This window comes from Sminthopsis crassicaudata, chromosome 2, assembly GCF_048593235.1.
Source record: "Sminthopsis crassicaudata isolate SCR6 chromosome 2, ASM4859323v1, whole genome shotgun sequence".
NCBI classification, from domain to species: Eukaryota; Metazoa; Chordata; class Mammalia; order Dasyuromorphia; family Dasyuridae; genus Sminthopsis; species Sminthopsis crassicaudata.
Genome location: NC_133618.1, coordinates 531352429 through 531371333, shown reverse-complemented (window position 1 = coordinate 531371333; position 18905 = coordinate 531352429). Strand labels below are relative to the sequence as shown.

General features: G+C 35.7%; 1 protein-coding gene across 1 annotated transcript in view; it reads right to left on the bottom strand.

The window, feature by feature from the left end:
* Positions 1-6689, bottom strand: part of RNF111 (ring finger protein 111) — a 131304-nt gene extending 124615 nt beyond the window's left edge. Inside the window, exon 1 of the mRNA XM_074294644.1 lies at positions 6551-6689. The gene's annotated coding sequence lies outside the window, so the exon portion shown is untranslated. The remainder of the gene's footprint in view (positions 1-6550) is intronic.
* Between the last annotated feature and the right edge of the window lie 12216 nt (positions 6690-18905).

Genomic DNA, 18905 nt, shown 5'->3' with positions numbered 1-18905 from the left:
TATTCCAAGCTCATATTGATCTGATCAGTCACTGCTGTAAACATTGTAACTGGACTCTAACATGGTGATCTTATTTTGGTCCCCTTTGAGAATAACAACCTTAACTAATCAAGTGGGGGGCCAGAGTATGCACTGTTATTTTAATCTTGTTCACAAGATAGCATGATTGACTTTGTCAAAAGCTACATCTATAGTACACCTCTGATCTACCAGCCTGACAATCAAAGGTCAAACAATATCTAGAATCACAGTACTTAGCACAGTGTCTGTCACTTACTGGGTACTTAATAAATATTTATTGTTAGAAAAATAATTATATTCATATGGAGAAATAACAGGTCAAGAATCTTAAGGATGATAATGGAAAGCGAGGAATAAGTTCCAGGTCTAGAACTATACTGTAAAGCAGTAATTGTCAAAATGATTTGCTACTAGTTTAAAATAGAGAGGTCAATCAGGAAAACAATCTTAGTATATCACATAAAGAAACAAATATAGCATGTTCTCGAAAACATAGACCTCAGTCACTGCAGAGGGGATTCACTACTGAACAAAAACTACTGTTAAAATTACAAATCAGCTTGACAGAAATGAGATAAAAATCAACATCTTGGTGGTTCCAAACAGATATGCTTCTTAAACATAAAAGGTGACATTACAAATAAATCAAAGGATCAAGGATAAAATTCCTTTTCAGGTCTATGGAAAGGAGAAGAATTCATGACTAAACAAGCAATAGAAAGAACCAAAAAAGATAGAATGGAAAATTTTGATTATACAAAATTTTAAAGTTTTTGCAAAACAAATCCAATACAGTTACAATTAGAAAGAAAAAAAAATGGGATTTAAAAAAAATCCTTGCAGCAAGTTTCCTTGATTAAAATCTAATTCAAAGGAATTTATTAAAATTTATAAGAATTGAAACTATTCTTCAAGGATATGAAAAAAGTAATTTTTAAGTTATCAATAGGCATATGAAAAATATTCTAAATTTTATTAATATTAGGGAAGTGCAAATTAAAGCAATTCTGAGTTTCCAAATCACATCTATCAGATTAGGGAAGATGACAAATGAGAAAGGTTGAAGGAACTGTAGGAAAATCAACATATAAGTACATTATTGGTGAACTTTGAATTGATGTAAATACACTAAATTGTGTATATCTTTTGACTTGACTATACCACTATATAACCTAAAGAAAACAAAGAAAAAAACCTCAAATATACATAAATATTAATAACAGCCCTTTTGATAGAAGCCAAAAACTGGTTGCTCACCTACTGGGGAATAGGTAAACAAATTGTGGCATATAAATGTAATAGAATTTTGTTGTGTCATAAAAAAATGATGAAATTGATAATTTCAGAGGAAACTGAGAAGACATCTAAGAACTGACAGAATAAAGTGAGCAGAACTAAAACAATTTATACAATGACAACATTACAAAAAAAAATCAACTTTAAAAGATTTTAGTACTGTGAATAAAGCACTGATAAACTAAGAGTCCAAAAGGTTGAAATTAAATCATGCTGTCACTTTTTGCCAGAGGGGTAATGGATTGAATTACACTGTAAAACATAGTTTAAAAAAAAATCTGGTAAAGTAGTTTTTATTCTTTTTTTTCCTCTAATAGCTTTTTATTTTTCAAAGTACACGCAAATCTTTTTGTAGTGGCTAGAAACTGGAAAATGAATGGATATCCATCAATTGGAGAATGGTTGGGTAAATTATGGTATATGAAGGTTATGGAATATTATTGCTCTGTAAGAAATGACCAGCAGGATGAATACAGAGAGGTTTGGAGAGATTTATATGAACTGATGCTGAGTGAAATGAGCAGAACCAGGAGATCATTACACACTTCAACAACAATACCGTATGAAGATATATTCTGATGGAAGTGGGTATCTTCATCATAAAGAAGATCCAACTCACTTTCAGTTGATTAATGATGGACAGAAACAACTATACCCAGAGAAGGAACACTGGGAATTGAATGTAAACTGTTTGCACTACTGTCTTTCTACCCAGATTACTTATACCTTCCGAATCCAATTCTTACTGTGCAACAAGAAAATTGGATTTACACACATATATTGTATCTAGGTTAAACATTTAATATGTATCGGATTGCCTGTCGTCTAGGGGAGGGAGTGGAAGGAGGGAGGGGAAAATTTGGAAAAATGAATACAAGGGATAATGTTGTAAAAAAAAAAAAATACTCATGCATACGTACTGTCAAAAAATTATAATTATAAAATTTTTTTAAAAGTACATGCAAAGATAGTTTTTGACATTCACCCTTGCAATTAAGACAACTCTGAGATATCACTACGTACCTCTCATATTACTTAAAATGACAGGAAAAAATGATGAAGAATATTTATGGGAAAACTGGGACACTAATACATTGTTGGTAGAATTGTGAACTGATCCAACCATTCTGGAGAGCAATTTGGAACTATGCTCAAAAAGTTATCAAACTGTGCATACCTTTTGATCCCGTAGTGTTTTTACTGGGCTTATATCCCAAAGAAATCTTAAAGGAAAGATAGGAACCCACCAATGTAAAGGGCTAGAACTGAGCAGATGTATTTAACTTGGCACTTAGGGCTAATCACCAATTGGCAATTCTCTATTAACATGTTTGGAGGATGACCCTACTCAACTCTATGCTGACTAGATCTCTGGGTGTGGTGAGAGAAGGGAGGAGAGATCAGCGGGTGGAGTAGGAGGAGGAGGTTCATTCTTTTGGCGGTGGAGAGAGAGGAAGGAGGTGTGGAGCTTGCTAGATCTAATCCCCTGATGGTGACCCCCAAAAGACCCAAGAATAAAGACGTTTGCTTATCCTGATTCCAGCTGAGAACAACTATAGGCAAAGTCATTTGATTCTTCAACTTCATAATCTCCTCTCCAATAATCCCCATAAGTCTTCATAGCCATTTCCTTTGGCAAGTTCCTTTTTTTATATCCACATATTCTTCATATAATGGCCTCATTTCTTTGCCAACTTTAGATTTTCAGCCTTCCCAGGCCCACAGCCTTTCATAATAAACAGTGCTTTCTTCCATAATTTTTCCAAACCTGGTTCAAGCAACAAACATTGTTAAGGATTCTTTGGGTTACAGACAGCTCCAGTGCTGTAAAGACTGCTCATGGTATTCAAGATTGAGTTCAGCCATGCACTCTTCTCAGCTGATAACACTGCAGCTCCTTTCTGCTGGAGAGACTTCAGTTGGTCTGATAACAGAATCTGAAATTTTGTTTAGTGCATATGCTCTGGACAAATTGGACTGGACAGTATAAAATGCAGACCAATTGGCTGCTGCTGCATTCATTTTTTGGATTCTCATCAGTAATATTAGTGTTATAATCCCAAGAAGCAAATGAACTTTGATAAGATTTATCTTCCACATCTCTATTAAAATTGGCCAGAAATTCTTTAGCCTTGTCTTCAATGGAGAATTGAGCAGCAGTCACAGCCATAAGGCTGAAAAAGAGCCAGAGAGGGTCTAATACAAATTTTCCCCAACAAAATGTAAGCTCTTTGAAGGCAAGAGATTTTTCACTTTTGCTTTTGTATTCTCAATGCTTAATACAATAGAGAGCCAAATTATTAAATGTTTGTTGACTGATTTGAGTACAAATAAGAGGGGAATGGTATAATATAAGGTTAGAAACAGTCATGTTATTGTTGTTTGTCGTTTGTTCTGGAAGATGACCATGGCAAGCAAGTAACCACCCATTCTGTGATAAAGGTTAGGTTAGAAAGAAAGGAGGCTGAGAATGGCCTGTAGTCCAAAAAAAAAGGAAGGAAGGAAGGAAGGAAGGAAGGAAGGAAGGAAGGAAGGAAGGAAGGAAGGAAGGAAGGAAGGAAGGAAGGAAGGAAGGAAGGAAGGAAGGAAGGAAGGAAGGAAGGAAGGAAATCAATCTGGGAAGGGAATATCCTCAGTATTTCTGGTCAGAAAAATGACAATTGCTATTTCCATTCATTTTGAGACAATCTCAGCCAAAACAAAGACCAAGTGCATTTGATCTGAGATGTTTTGTTGGCCAATAAGAACCAGAGTGATTTGGGTTTAAGGAATGGTCTTTAAGAAAGAAAACTAGCTGCAAAAGGAAAGGAAAAGAAGGAAAGGAAAAGAGGGAAAGGAAGGAAGGAGGAAAGGAAAGAAGAGGGAAAGGAGGAAGGGAAGGAAGGAAGAAAGGAAAGAAAGAAGGAAGGAAGGAAGGGAAGAAGGGAAGGAAGGAGGAAGGGAAGGAGGGAGGAAAGAAGGAAGGGAAGAAAGAAAGGGAGGGAGGGAGGCAGGGAAGGAGAAAAGGAGGAAGGAGGGAAGGAAAGAGGGAAGGAAAAGGAGGGAGGGAGGGAGGTAAGGAGGGAGGCAGGGAGAAAAGAAGAGAGGGGGAAAAAAGGGAGGGAATGAGAAGGGAGGGAGGGAGCTAACTCTGTTGTCATCCTCAGTGGGGTAGCTCCTACTCACAGAGTTTGTTTTTTGTCCTCCTTTCTTGACATGACATGAAGAAGGTGATATCATGACATGCAAATGAATTGGATATGAGGGAGGGAGGGCTATGCAAAATCTCTAGAAACATTTGAGTCCAGTGGCCAGATAGAGATCAGTATGACTAGAGATGGCCCTGAATAAAGTGGGAGTCCTTGGTCTTTTTAAACTAAGTTCTTCAGCTCCAATGGTCTAATGAAGAGCCATCTACTCCCAGAGAGAGGACTGTGGGAACTGAGTGTGGATCACATCACAGCATTTTCATTCCTGTTATTGTTGTTTGCTTGCATTTTATTTTATCATTTTTTATTTGATTTGATTTTTATCGTGCAAGAAAATTATATAAATATGTATGCATATATTGGATTTAACACATATTTTTTACCATGTTTAACATATATTGGATTATTTGTCTTCTAGGGGAGAGAGTAGGGGAAGGGGGGGGGGGAAATTGGAACACCAGGTTTTGCTAGGGTTAATGTTGAAAAATTATCCATGCATAAATTTTGAAAATTAATAGCATTAGTAAAAAAATAAATAAATAAACTAAGGTCTTTAAGGTCTAAGTTTGATTGAGGCAACCACCCATTCAGTGATTAAGACTACATAAGAAATGAGACAAAGAATACCTTTTTTATCTTGTTTTAAAAAATAAGAGAGGCTGGGCAAAAAAAGTCTGAATTATATTTGATAGGCAAGAGAAAAGGACTAAATATTTTGGAATAAAGAAGTAGCATTATTTAATCTCTGCATAAGGAAAATAGGTTGATATATAACAAAAGTTAATTTGGTATGATTTTGGATTGAAGAGGAAAGAGTGAATGTAAAAAAAATCAATTAAAAGTCAATAACAGTTCAGGTCTTTGGTGGTGGTAAAAATAGAGGGGAGAGACTGGGATATTGAGATAGGACATGGTATCTAACTGGATATGAAATATGAAGGAAAGGAAAAGTCAAGGTTAACTCTGTCATTTGAAACTACAGTTGTTATTCATGTTTCAAGGAGCTGTTATTTTACAAGTGTAGGTTATTGCAGTGTTGTAGATTTCAACTATATTAACTTAATGACTGACTTTTGAGAGGTCTTATAGCCCAAACATTTGTTTTTCTGTGGTTGACTTCATAATGAGTCTAGTTATGAGTTGTTAGACCAAGATTAAATAATTTTTTGTGTTAGCTTGGGAACTTTATCCATTTATTTGTGTGTGTGTGTATGTGTGTGGTTTTGTTTTTTGTTTTTTGTGTGTTTTTTTTTTTTTTTAACAAAAATCCAGTTTAGATTTTGGGACTTTTGTAACACAATCCCTGTAACATATCCTAAAGTGAGGGGGCTCACCTCTGTATATAGTGTCTTTGGTGCTAGTTTGTAGCTATTTGAAGTAAATGATATTAATCTTCTTATCAACCACATTCTACCTGCTATAACTGACTAGTGAAAGGACTCCCTGATCCTTCCAGAATGCTGAAAAAATCTTGTTTCTTCTTTATTCCACAGCCAAAACAGAGTCAATTGTTGCTGGTTTATTTGAAGGAAAGCTTCAAGAACTTTATGGAATTTGAACTAGACTTTGAGATATGGAAAATATGATGCTACAGGGAGATGATTTCCACAAACAACACAAAACTTTTTCTCAAGATTTTACTTTACCCTTAATTTTTAGTGCTACATTTTTACCTTTATATTACTTTCATTTTCCAATATAGTTTTACTTCTTCCCCCTTATAGAAAATTATCTCTTCTCAGCAATAAAAAAGAAAACCCAATTCAGCAAAAGTAATCAATTTTATAAGCAGTGTTCTAAACTCATAGCCTTCAATCACATAATCTTCTATTTCTGCAAAGAAGGATATACTCGCACCCCCAAGCCATCTTGTGTGTGTGTGTGTGTGTGTGTGTGTGTGTGTGTGTGTGTGTGTGTGTGTGTGTGTGTGTTTTATTACAAGCAAGTATACTGCTCATGTGGTGCTTAGAAACTATTACTATTTCAAAGGTATGCTTCAGGGGAACAAATATACTCCCCATGTGATGTTGAAAAGAACCACTTACAGAGAGATGTAAGGTAGGTGATTTCACTTCAGATTCTCATGATCTCTCTCTTGGATCATCCACAACTAAAGAATTCCTTGAGCGCCATCCTTGACAGCTTCAAATACATCAGGTTGGACATCATAACTATCAGTGATTATTGACTTGGTAGCTTCATCAGGTGTCATGGAGCAAAGTTCTTGTCATTTTCCTAAAAGCAATAATCAAATGGGCATTTCAAACATTAGTATCTACCAGTCTGTTTATGCAGTTTTCCCAATGCTTGTAGAAAAAATAGCCTTACTTGGCAACTCTGATCAATCAGCTAACTATACACAATAGTATGTTATTGGCCAATGAGGTTTTAGAACATAGGGAGAAGTGTCCCCTTCTCTGTCCATGATGAGCTTGTGAAGATAGGATTCTTTCAAGGTAGTTGTATAAATTGGGGTAAGGGAGATAGCACCTCTGCTTGTAAAGCAGACATCTTTTGGGGAAATACTATATACTTCCCCAATTCCAATAATCTTTTCTTTCCCTTGACAGGTTCCTTTCTCTTGAGTTTCTTCAGGCAGAGAGTTCAACATCATATGACCAAGTTTTAAGTACCATACATTATGTCACTGGTGAAGGGACCCTTTAGCAATCTCTCTTCCCAAAGAGAAGAGCTAGGCTGATCTTCAGAGGTAGAAAATGCTTCCCCAGACCTAGAAATTCTTAGCATCCTCTTGACAAGGTTTGCCTTGGGGGGGTGCGGAGAATATATAATGTGGGGAGAATCCAATCTATGAGGCCCTGCTAGAGAGTCATATCTTCTTGGTAAAGCCTCTGCCTTCCTTCTTCCCCACAATTTTTCATTCCTTCAAAACCTGCATTATAATTCTTATTTTGCAACAAGTACTGTGATAGTGAGCCTATATCTAAGGAATCTCTGGAAAGATTATTGGAGATGGAGACCCCCTTTCTGCTTAGCTGCTAGTTCCAGGTTTCTGTGGGGAATGGAGTGGGGATGGGTGTAAAGATGGGAGGTTCAAGCCCTCTTTTGTCCTCATCCCACCTCCAGATAATCAGAGCTACAGAAGACCTAGATTTTAATGTCTATTATATCACTCACTCTGGATCTCTCTTCCTCTATAAAAAGAGAAATATGAACAAAATGGTCTCTAAGGCTTATTTCAATTTTGACTGACTCAGAATCTTTAAGGTATACGTTTTATGTAACTAATTGTAATCTCAAAACTAATTTATCTCACTCTCCATTTCACTTAAGACTTGAATAAGCATTCCTCTTCCACTATAAGTCATTTGCCTTGTCAATAGTGTTTCCTCCTCAATAAAATCAAGAAGTTAAACTAGAAGATTCTAAAGTCCCTTGCACTGTAATAAGACTCTTTGTTTGAGAAAGGGTATGTGTATGTGGGGTGAGGTTCAAGTCTTTTATTCCCACCTCAGCCCAACATAATCAGGCTTCTTAAATACCAATTATAGAGAAATAATTATTCTTTGTAACTAGGTGGTTAAGTGTTAGGATTCTTACAAGGTGCTAAGTCACTGGAATGGATATAATTATCTAATGTAGCATGATACTTAACAATTCTCTAGTTCAGAGTTCACATCTTTCACACTTTTAAGAAAGTATACTTTTAAGGAGCTCCCACAAGCCCAGGGAGTACCCATAAGCCCATTCTCTGGGAGGATATAAGGAGCCAGGATTCAGGAGGATGGGTCAAGATTTCATTCGAACTTCAACTTTTATGCTGGCTGGACACATTCGGACAAGAGCTCTTGGGAACCAGAGAGAGAGAGAGGCCTCTAAGAAAGCTAGCTGAGCCCCAAGTGAAAGAGATAAGGCTTGAAGGAGAAAATAAAGGATCTGGAGATAAGATTTGGAAAGAGACAGTAAAAATCTAACTCCTGGCTGCATTTTGGGATTATTGAACTGGAACTAAAGCCACAGCTGTTCCCAGAAACTCCCCAAGAAACCTGCCCTTGCAGAGAACGATTACACTTTAGAGACAACAGAACATTACAGTTAAGATTATTTTTTTAATGTGTCATACCATGCTTCTTCTGAAAAATAATTTTAATAGTATTCTTCCCCAATTACAAGACAATTTTAAGCATTCATTTTTACAAGATTTTGAGTTCCAATTTTTCTCCCTCTATGCCTGCCCTTCCCTTCTTTCTAAAGTAGTATGTAAAAAATATTCCCATCTTATTATTAGTATTACAATATATTAGTAAAAAAAAAAAAAAAAATCAAAAGAAGAAAACACAAAAAAGAAAAAAAGTTTAAAAATATGCTTCAATCTGCATTCATACCTGTCAGTTCTTTTTCTGGTTATGGATAGCATTTCATGAGTTTTTCCAGGTTTTTCTGAAATCTGCCTGTTCATCATTTCTTATTAAACAGTAGTATTCTATTACCACAGCTAGTTCAGCCATTCCCCAATTGAGAGACATCTTTTCAATCTTCAATATTTTGTCACCATAAAAAGCTGCTATGAATATTTTTGCAATGTAGATCTTTTCCCCTTTTTTTATATTTTTGAGAAAGAGACCTAGTACTGGTATTAAAGGATCAAAGAGTATGCACAGACATATTTGAAAAATGAAGTCTTTATCAAAGATACCTGCTGTAAAGATTGTTTCCTAGCTTTCTGCTTCTCCCCCTCTCTCCTGAGGCAATTGGGATTAAGTGACTTGCTGAGGGTCACACAGCTAAGAAGTGTTAAATGTCTGAGTTCACATTTGAACTGAGGATCCTCAGCTTTAAGGATGGTGCTCTATCCACTGCGCCACCTAGCTGCTCCTTCTGTTTCTCTTCTAATCTCAGTTTAATTGGATTTATTTGTGAAAAGTTTCCAATTTCATTATAATTCAAGTTACTATTTTAGATTTCATAATGTTGTCTACCTCATTTGGTCATGAACTTGTTAATTCAATTTCATCTTTAAGAATTTGGATGCTATTTTCACTCTTTTTGTTGTGGTTTGCTTGAATTTTATTTTCTTTCTCATATTTTTTCCCTTTTGATCTGATTTTTCTCATGCAGCAAGATAATTGCATAAATATGTATGCCCATATTAGATTTAACATATTTTTTTACCATATTTAACACATATTGGATTACTTGCCATCTAGGGGAAGGAGAAGGGGGGAAAGAGGGGGAATTGAAATACAAGGTTTTTCAAAGGTCAATGTTGAAAAATTATCCTTGCATATGTTTTGAAAATAAAAAACTTCAATTAAAAACAAAGGAATTTGGATGCTATACCACTTGGTGCATATGCATTTAATATTGATATTTCATTATCTATGGTATCTTTTAGCAAATTGTAATTTGTTTCCTTATCTCTTTTAATTAGGTCTATCTTTGCTTTTACTTTGAGATCGACTCCTAATTTTTTTTAAACTTCAGTTGAAGCATAATATATTCTGCTCCAGCTCCTTAACTTCATGTATATCTTTCTTCTTTAAGTATCTTTCTTATAAACAACATATTGTAGGATTTTGTTTTTTGATCCACCAACTACTTCTCTCTCTTTTTTAAAATTATAGCTTTTTATTGACAGAACATGGGTAATTTATTGCATGGGGAATTTTTCAACATTGTCCCTTGCACTCACTTCTGTTCCAAGTTTTCCCTTCCCTCCCTCCACCCCCTTCCCTAGATGGCAAGCAGTCTTATACATGTTAAAGTATATCTTAAATACAATATATGTGTACAGATCCATACAGTTCTTTTGTTGCACAAGAAAAATCGGGTTCAGAAGGTAAAAATAACCTGGGAAGAAAAATAAAAATGCAAGTAGTCCACATTCAAAACCCAGTGTTCTTTCTCTTGGTGTAGCTAATTCTGTCCATCATTGATCAATTGGAACTGAATTAGATCTTCTCATTGTCGAAGATATCCACTTCCTTCAGAATATTTCCTCATACAGTTATCATTGTTGAAGTGTATAATGAATGATCTCCTGGTTCTGCTCATTTCACTTAGCATCAGTTCATGTAAGTTTCTCCAATCCTCTCTGTATTCATCCTGCATTCATTTATTACAGAACAATAATATTCCATAACATTCATATATCACAATTTACTCAGCCATTCTCCAATTGATGGGCATCCATTCAGTTGCCAGTTTCTAGCCACTACAAAAAGGGCTATCACAAACATTTTTGCACATGTGGGTCTCTTTCCCTCCTTTCAGATCTCTTTGGGGTATAAGCCCAGTAAAAACACTACGGGATCAAAACGTATGCACAGTTTGACAACTTTTTGAATATAGTTCCAAATTGCTCTCCAGAATGGTTGGATCTGTTCACAACTCCACCAACAATGTATCAGTGTCCCAGTTTTCCCACATTCCCTTCAACATTGGTCATTATCTTTTCCTGTCATTTTAGCAAATCTGAGAGATGTGTAGAAGTATCTCAGAGTTATCTTAATTTGCATTTCTCTGATCATTAATGATTTGCAGCTCCTTTTCATATGGGTAGAAATAGTTTCAATTTCATCTGAAAATTGTCTGTTCATATCCTTTGACTAAATGGTCAATTGGAGAATGGCTTGATTTCATATAAATTTGAGTCAATTCTCTCTAAATTTTGGAAATGAGGCCTTTATCAGAACTTTGAATTGTAAAGCTGTTTTCCCAGTTTATTGTTTCCCTTATAATCTTGTCTGCAATAGTTTTGTTTGTACAAAAGCTTTTTAAATTGATATGACAATTTTCTATTTTGTGATTAATAATGATCTCTAGTTCTTCTTTGGTCACAAATTCTTTCCTCCTCCACAAGTCTGAGAGGTAAACTCCTATGTTCCTCTAATTTATAATCTCATTCTTTATGCCTAAATCATGAACCCATTTTGATCTTATCTTGGTGTATGGTATTAAGTGTGGGTCCATGTCTAGTTTCTGCCATGCTAATTTCCAGTTTTCCCAACAGTTTTGTCAAATAGTGAATTCTTATCCCTAAAGTTCAACCACTTCTCTTTTATGGGAGAGCTCATCCCATGCATATTCACAATTATGATTGCTGTGTATTTCTTTCCTTCCTATTTTTCCTCCTTTTTATCATCTTTCAAAATCCTTCTTTTTCCCTCACCATTGCTTTGCTTCTACCACTTCCCTCAGTCTGCCATATCTTCTGTCAGCAACTCCTACCCATCCCTACCTACCCCTTTTAATTAATTTCTTTTCCTTCTACTTTCCTATTGGGTAAGATAGACTTCTGTTTTCAACTAATGGTGTATATCATTCCCTCTGTCAGGATACTTTAGGAGTAAGATTCAAGTGATGCTCACTGCCTACCCTCCCATCTTTCCCTCCACTATAATAGGGTTTTTGTGCCTGTTCGTGTCATTTCCTCAAATTCACTTTATACGCGTACTTTCTGTGGATATTCCTTCTAACTGTACTACTAGTGGTACAATTTTTTAAAATTACAAATGCCATCTTTCAGTGCAAGGAAATATGCCATTCAGCTTCACTGAATCCCTTTTTTTTTTTTTCCTTTTTCCCCTTTTTAGGTTTCTCTTGGGTCTTAAAATTGGAGGTCAAATTTTTTATTCTTCTTATGAAAGCTTGAAATCTTTCTACATCTCTTAAAAAAAAAAAAACAACAAACAAAAAAAACATTTTCCCCCTTGAAATGTTATGCTTAATTTTGCCTGGTAGGTGATTCTTGGTTGCATTCTTAGTTCCTTTACCTTCCTGAAATATCATGTTCCATGACTTCTGATCCTTTAATATTGCAGCTGCTAAGTCCTGTGTAATCCTGATGGAAGCACTCCATCTGAATTGTTTCTTTCTGGTCACTTGGTTTTTCCTAGACTGAAATTTGGCTATAATTGTTCCTTGGAGTTTTTAATGATCTCTGTGATTGGTGAATTCTTTCAATACCTGTTTTGCCCACTGGTTCCAGGATAACAGAGTAGTCTTCATAATTTCTTTCTTTTTTTTTTTAAATATTCATTTTTCCAAATTATCCCCTCCCTCCCTTCACTCCCTCCCCTCAATGGCAGGTAATCCCATACATTTTACATGTGTTACAATATAACCTAGATACAATATATGTGTGTAAATACCATTTTCTTGTTGCACATTAATTATTAGCTTCCGAAGGTATAAGTAACCTGGGTAAATAGACAGTAGTGCTAACAATTTACATTCGCTTCCCAGTGTTCCTTCTCTGGGTATAGTTATTTCTGTCCATCATTGATCAACTGGAAGTGAGTTGGATCTTCTTTATGTTGAAGATTTCCACTTCCATCAGAATACATCCTCATACAATATTGTTGTTGAAGTGTATAGTGATCTTCTGGTTCTGCTCATTTCACTCAGCAACAGTTGATTTAAGTGTCTCCAAGCCTCTCTGTATTCCTCCTGCTGGTCATTTTTTACAGAGCAATAATATTCCATAACCTTAATATACCACAATTTACCCAACCATTCTCCAATTGATGGACATCCATTCAACTTCCAGTTTCTAGCTACAACAAAAAGAGCTGCCACAAACATTTTGGCACATACAGGTCCCTTTCCACTCTTTAGTATTTCTTTGGGATATAATCCCAATAACAGCAATGCTGGGTCAAAGGGTATGCACAATTTGACAACTTTTTGGGCATAGTTCCAGAATGGCTGGATTCTTTCACAACTCCACCAACAATGTATCAGTGTCCCAGTTTTCCCACATCCCCTCCAACATTCATCATTATTTGTTCCTGTCATTTTAGCCAATCTGACAGGTGTGTAGTGGTATCTCAGAGTGGTCTTAATTTGCATTTCTCTGATCAGTAGTGATTTGGAACACTCTTTCATATGAGTGGAAATAGTTTCAATTTCATCATCTGAGAATTGTCTGTTCATATCCCTTGACCATTTATCAATTGGAGAATGGTTTGGTTTCCTATAAATCAGGGTCAGTTCTCTATATATTTTGGAAATGAGACCTTTGTCAGAACCTTTCCTTTTAAAAATATTTTCCCAATTTGTTACTTCCCTTCTAATCTTGTTTGCATTAGTATTGTTTGTACAGAAACTTTTTAGTTTGATGTAATCAAAATCTTCTATTTTGTGATCAATAATGATCTCTAATTCTCCTCTGGTCATAAATTCCTTCCTCCTCCACAGGTCTGAGAGGTAGACTATTCTCTGTTCCTCTAATCTATTTATGATCTCATTCTTTATGCCTAAATCATGGACCCATTTTGATCTTATCTTGGTATATGGTGTTAAGTGTGGGTCCATATCTAATTTCTGCCATACTAATTTCCAGTTTTCCCAACAGTTTCTTCCGAATAATGAATTTTTGTCCCTAATGTTGGTATCTTTGGGTTTGTCAAAGATTAGATTGCTGTAGATTTACCCTTTTTTCTCCTTTGTATCTAATCTGTTCCACTGATCTACCTTTTCTGTTCCACTGATGTACCGTTGTCTTCATAATTTCTTGAAAAATGTTATCCAGGTTTTCCTTTTAATTTTAGCTTTCAAGTAGTCCAATGAGTCTGATACCATCCCTTTAATAGATCTTTTTAGATCCATTTTCCAGGTCAGTTGTCTTTACCCAGAGGCATTTTACATTTTCTTTCTTTTTTGTATTTTTTTGAATTGGTTTGATTCTTGTCACAGTCATTAGCTTCTGCTTACTCATTTCTAATTTTTAATGTATTATTTTCCACAGTTTTTTGTACTTCCTTTTCCATTTGACCAATTCTACTTTTTAAGTTATTTTCCAAACTGTTTTCCAAGATTCTTTTTTCGAAGACTTTTTTTTTCATAATTGTCTTACATCACTTTTTCCCCCAATTTTTATTTTACCTTTCTAAGGTGATTTTCAAGTTTCTTTTTGAGCTCCTCCATGAGTTTCAGAGTTGGAGACCACTTGTTTTTCTTTGGGGTTTTCCCAAAACACCTTCTCCAAGTTTTGACCCTATCGCCCTCTTCTGAGTTTGTGTCTTGAGCTTCCCAGTCACCATAATAATTTTTTTATGGTTAGATTTTATTTTATTTTTTGCTCACCTTTTTTGGCCTTTTCCCTTTCTTTTAGATTTGAGCTCTGCTCCTAGAATAGAAAGGGCATTGCCTCAGGATTATTGTGTCAGAGGCTGCAGCTTTGGTTTACCTGGTGCTGCACTGCCTGGTGGCTCACAAGGGACTTAAATCTGGTGCTGCAGTGAGCAGGAGGGATAAGGAGTGACAGTCAGGGGTAAGGAGTGGCAGGCAAGTGAAGTTGTTGGAGCATGACAGCTTACCTGGTGTTGAATGGGAGTCCCTATGGTGGTATCTGGCTTATGGTGAAACTAATGGGCATTTCTGTGTTTCCCTGGAGGGGTTACATTGAAGCACATGTACACTTCCAGCACAAGCTGGAAGCTGCCTGTTTGCCAGGGCTAGATCTCTGACTGGTTTACTGATGTGGAGCTTTCTCCTAACTTGCTGGGATGCTTCCATTTAAGATTATTTTAAACAGGAAGTCACTAAATAGTCTTCTTCTTTTAGAAGTATGAAACTATCTCACTAGCAGTGGCCTTCTGGTGTCCTGGAGTATCAGTGTACCTCCAAGATAAGATGTCTGCTTCCTTTCTCCAAGCATTGCTGCTTTTTATGGAACTTACCCTGGGGCAGGGCTTATGGTGCTCATACCAGGTGCAACAATTCCTAGTTACAACTCTGGGTTTACCTAGCTAGCAGAGTCATTTAAGTCTTTTACTAAAGGTCATTCCTCTAAATTAGATTGACACTAAATAGACACTAGTAAGGAATTGAAGTGAGACCATTCCAAACAGGCAAAACAGAATTAGCAAGAGATCACGGCATGAGTATGGTCTCTTTTCAAAGCACAATATGGAGCTTGCTTGGAAACAACAAAGGATTTGAGACAAGAATAGTTCAATATAAGGTTAGAGAACATACTGGGGAGAGGTTATAGAAGACCTATATAGAGGACATCTAAAGTGTTTGAATTTTGTAGATGATAGGGAACTATCACAAAAAAATGTTGTTTATGCTGGACTCTTCCATTGAAACAAAGGGGAATATTTATTAACTTGAATTTTTTTTGCTTTTGTTTATTCTGAACTTAACATCAAACAAAATAAACATCTGTACATATGCATAGTAGAACAGTTTACATGAAAGCACATGCTTTATTATATAGATATATACTTATATTTAGCTATCTATATATCGCCTGCCTTTGAAAAATATACATTCAATTTAGCCTAACTTTCAGAGCTATTCTGCTTTTCTGTGATTTTCTGACTCTCTTTTTGTTCATTTAAAAAAATACTTTACCCTTTGATCCAGCAATGTCTCTAAAGGGTCTATATCCCAAAGTGATCATAAAAAAGGGAAAGGACCCATATGGGCAAAAATGTTTGTAGTAGCCCTTTTTGTAGTGGCAAGGAACTGGAAACTGAGTGAATGCCCACTAGTTGGGAAATATGTTTAGAGGAATTGCATCTATATTGGATTGCTTGCTGTACATAGAAAAATATGGAAGACAAGGTTTTGCAAGGGTGAATGTTGAAAACTATTCTTTGCATGTAGTTTGAAAAATAAAAAGCTATTTAAAAAATGCAAAAATACATCATTGACCCTCATCTTCAAATGCCTATATCCTGAAAAAAAATTTTATTTGATCCTTCCATCACCGTTATTTTTGTATATCTTTTCTGCCTATATTAACTAAATTTCCTCAAAGAGTGATGCAGGCTACATCTAACAGGATTGTTTCAAGAAAAGCACACTGTAAACTGCACAGTGTTGTTTATAAGCAATTACCATTAGTGTTATTATTTGAGAGCCACAATGTATCAAAAGCAGCTTTATTGTTACAAACATATTCAGACAAAACCCATGTATAGCTTCCTCTTCCTCCCTCAAATCTGTAATTCTCAACTGAGTTCTTCAAAAAAGGATTTATAACCTTGATACTAAGGCCTGCTTCTTCATTAGTCCCTCTTTCTAGAAAGAGCTTCTCTGAGTGCAAAATGCTCAGTAATGCTTCTCCCACCATTTGTTTCCCAGTCTGTTACTGGTTATTGACCATTATCCTCCACTGCTAGTTTTCTCTTCTGTGCTTCTCTCTAATCTTTAGCTTTTGTTAAAGTTGCAGCTCTCCTTCCAGGTGTTGACAACTCTGAATTCTTTCCCTCTTTATGATTTTCCATTCTATCCCTCTCCAACTTCCTTTGTTAGATATTTCTAATTGTTTCTTCATTGATATGAAGTCAACATGTAATTAATTGGCTTAATTAGCATGTCTCATGAATCATTCAAGGACAAATGGGCAAAATGACACATTTATTCTTGAGATACTTTGAAGGTTTATGACATGAACCAAGAGATGAGCTCTAAAATTTATTTACATGGGTTGGTAGTCCATTGTTTTGAATAAAATACCTTAAGAAGTCATCTAATTCAATCTTCTCAATTTATAAATGTAGAAATAGATATTGACCTTGAAATGACCTTATAAATTTTAATGCTGAGGTAATTAAAGCCCAGAGAAGTTGTTACTTGTCAAGGACACATTGGTAGTAAATAGTTGAGCTGGGAATGTAAATGAACATAGACCCTTTGACTCTAAATCTAGTATTCTTTCTGGGCAACATATTTGATATGACCTCAAGAAAAGAGATGCTAAAAGGGAAGAACAATTATGTTTCTCTTACAGTGATCTCATGTGTTGCTCATGAGAGGGGAGTCAAAAATGATGCCAAGGTTTGTGCAATTAAGAGAACTTGAGTGAGTAAACTAATTGAAGCAATTTGTAATGTCTTAGAGAATCCTTCTAAAAACCTACTTCTTTTTTAACTAAATCTGATAGTTTCATATCTCTCTACAAAGGTAGATTCATAAAGAAAAACCCCTTGCAATGGGTCACAGGATTCAAATATTAAAGCTTGAAATTCAGGAAGTAGATTTGTGTTTTAAGAGATGTGGCACTTATATGGAAAAATGTCCTAAGCCACTATTAATTAGAGAAATGCAAATTAAAACAATTTTGAGGTACTACTTCATAGCCATCAGATTGGCATATAGGATTTTTTAAAAAGGAAAGTAAATGTTGAAGAGGATGTTGGAAAATTGGGATACTAATGCATTGTTGATGGAGTTATAAACTCATCCAACCATTCTGGAAAGGCAAAGGGCTATAAAACTGCATATTCTTTGAATCCATTAATACCAAGATGGATTTATATTCCAAAGAGTTTTTTTTAAATTTCCAAACAAAAATTGTGAATTACTTAGCTATTTTCAACAATACAATGAACCAAAGATAATCTCAAAGAACTCATGATGAAAAATGTTGTCGATTTCCAAAGGGAGATGACATCTGAATACAAACTGAAGCATCCTATTTTTCCCTCCCTCTCTCTCTCCTTTTCTTCTTTCATTTTCACTCCTTTTCTTACTTCCTGTTCCTTTTCTTGCATAATATAACTCACATGGAAATGTTTTACATGATTGCACATTTATAACTTACATCAGATTGCTTACTATGCTAGTGGGGGAGGGGAAAAGGAGAAGGGGATACAAATTTGGAACTCAAAACTTAAAAAACCAACAAATATTTAAAAAAATTTACATGAAATGGGGAGAAATATTATTTTTAAAAGAGATGTAACAGTTTTAATTCCATATACATGATAGTTATGATTAATAGGAATAATCCAAGAATGATACTTACCTGTTAAAGTGATTCTTCAAAGAGATTATCACTGTTCTTGGAGTCTGAATTTCCTTGATGTAAAAACAATGATCATTGCCTGTGAGGGAGCGAGAACTCCTATTGTTTGACTTTTAGAAAGCATATTTTTTGATTTTGCAGAACAGCATTTGGGGTTTGGCCACTCGGATTGGCAAAGAAATTTATGTCTCTACTGAAATTTCAATCTGTCCTACAAGTAAATATAGGAAGAGCTAGAAAAGGCCACTATAGCAGACTGTTTAAGGGTGACGATTGGGATGTCACAGCCCACTCAATCATTCAACAAGCATTTATTAAGTGCCAAGTGCTTGATTATGTTTTACGATGTCTAGCATTTTGTTGGCACTCAATGCCTTTAATTCTTCAAAAAAAAAAAAAAAGAAAAAGAAAAGAAAAGAAAAAAAAAGGGAAAGAAAACCACACAACCAATGGAACGAAGGCTCAGTGAACGTTACTGCAGTTAAAACTTGTCTGACCTCACACCTCGCGAAAGGGCGAAAGAGGGCAGCACTCTTCAGGTAGCCAGGCGGGAGGGGGTTGGGCTGCCAACCCCAGAAGCCTTAGTGCGCAGGTTCCCTCTCAGGGGCAGCGTAAATTGGTCGCTAGTGCGCAGGCGTCTCCTTCCATCCGGGTGCTTTCCGCGACTGATTGCG